The 2,002-nt window shown below is 40.1% G+C and overlaps 1 non-coding gene across 1 annotated transcript; it reads right to left on the reverse strand.

The window, feature by feature from the left end:
- Positions 1–1,661: 1,661 nt before the first annotated feature.
- LOC141615860 (small nucleolar RNA R71) lies at positions 1,662–1,768 on the reverse strand. Its single transcript, XR_012530252.1, has one exon. It is a non-coding gene; the product is annotated as a small nucleolar RNA R71 (small nucleolar RNA).
- Between the last annotated feature and the right edge of the window lie 234 nt (positions 1,769–2,002).

A 2,002-nucleotide genomic window follows, 5' to 3' on the forward strand; every position in this document is an offset into this window, starting at 1 on the left:
TTTTTTTTCATTCAGAAAGGAAAGAAGAAGTCAAAGCCGATTCTGACGGTACAGAATCTGTTTCGGACACGCATTCAGGGTTGACCACAGGATTAGAAGTTGGACTAAGCCAAAAGACAAGGAATTATATGTAAGTTTTCCCTAACACTTAATTTTTGTTAATTTACTCTTTTTTAATGTCTTATATATTTTGGTTACCATATTAACTTATAATGATTTGTTTAATATTGTAGGATGCATTTGAACATGCAAAAGCCGCAAATCCAGAAAAGGCGGATAATGACATATGGTTTGAGTTGGTGAAAGGCTTCAAGAAAGGGCACGTGTATGGTATCGGAAGTTCAACACCGGCTTTCTATGAGAACACGCGTAGGAGATCGACTTCAACAATTCCCAACAACACGTATCAACCGGGAGTTATTAGTCAACTTCAAGCTCAAGTAAGAGAGCGTGATGAACGTGAAAGAAAACGTGATGAAGAATTCCGCCAAATGAAGGAAAAAATGGCAATGTTTGAGACTTGGTGGCAAGGTTGTAACCCCGGACCTAGACCCGACTACGATCCTTTTGATCCGAATGGTCCATAAGGGGGGAGTGGAGCCGGTGTTGGCTTCCAAGTAGTTAAGTAAGTTTAATTTAGCATGTAATAAGACTTTGTATCACCCCAATAGCTAGTAAAAAGGGAATCATAATAGCTAACTCAAATTGTTGGTGGGGAAATCGGGTCCTAGGCCATTTATATCATCGAATCACAACTTTTAATTTCACTTGCTCTTTTTCCTTTATTAGTTCAGTTGCATTTTAATTTAATTAGTCTAGTTAATTAGTTTAAAAACCCCATCTCAATTATTGCCGACTTAGCTAAACAAGAGACTAAAAACGATTAATATTCTCTCATGCTCCTTATGGATTCGACCCTTAAATAGTGCAACGAACCCGTTCACGTGCGAGGTAAGACTTTGAATCATCAAGTTTTTGGCGCCGTTGCCGGGGAGCAAAGGCTAGATATTAATCCTTTTATTATAGTTTAGACTAAGTCCTTCTTTGTTACTGATCCTTTTCTTGAGTGTTGCGAGGTTCTTCTTTGCATGTTTAGGTGGAACCGAAGAGGTCCAACACTCGAGATTGATCTCAAAACTGAAGCCACCGCTAGGAGACTTAATGCTTTACGAAGAAGGGGTTTGATAGAAGCAACAAGTGTTGAAGAACCTTTAGTAGCGGAAGGTGAATTTGAAGAACCGGGTAATCAAGAATTCCTTGAGAATCCTTTTGGGACTCCCGAAGAAGTAGTTATGGCCACGATTATTATGAGAGACAATTTGGCTCCAAAAAATATAGTCAACCCGAGTATTGTGAAGCCACTAATTCAAGCTAACAACTTTGAAGTGAAGGGTACATTACTACAACTAGTCCAAGAGAATCAATTTAGGGGAGGTCCAACCGAAAACCCAAATGAGCATATTAATGACGTTTTGGATAGTTGTGAGATGTACAAAGCCAATGGAGTCTCGGATGATGCCATCCGCCTTATGCTATTCCCTTACTCTTTGAGGGGAAGTGCTAAGGAGTGGCTCAAGAGTTGTGAACCCAATTCTCTAAGGACATGGAATGATGTCTCAAAAGCTTTCTTGAACAAATACTTCCCGCCTCAAAGAACGGCAAAGATCAAAAGTGAGCTTCAAGGCTTCACTCAACTCGATGATGAAACCCTTTACGAGGTATGGGAAAGGTATAAGGCCCTTCAAAGTTTGTGTCCTCATCATGGGATCGATGAGGATGATCTCATTAACAACTTTTACGAGGGTTTGCACAGTGATATGAAGATGAACCTAGATTACGGTTCCGGGAAAGGGGCACTCGACAAAATCGATCACAAGACGGCCAAAGAGTTGATTGAAGAGATGACGTCTTGAACTTTCCATTGGAATAATGACTGTCATAAAAGGAAAGGAAAGGCAAGTGATGAGTCGGCAAATAACATGGAGGTAAAGGGATTGATAGA

This window comes from Silene latifolia, chromosome 11 (genome assembly GCF_048544455.1).
Source record: "Silene latifolia isolate original U9 population chromosome 11, ASM4854445v1, whole genome shotgun sequence".
NCBI lineage: Eukaryota > Viridiplantae > Streptophyta > Magnoliopsida > Caryophyllales > Caryophyllaceae > Silene > Silene latifolia.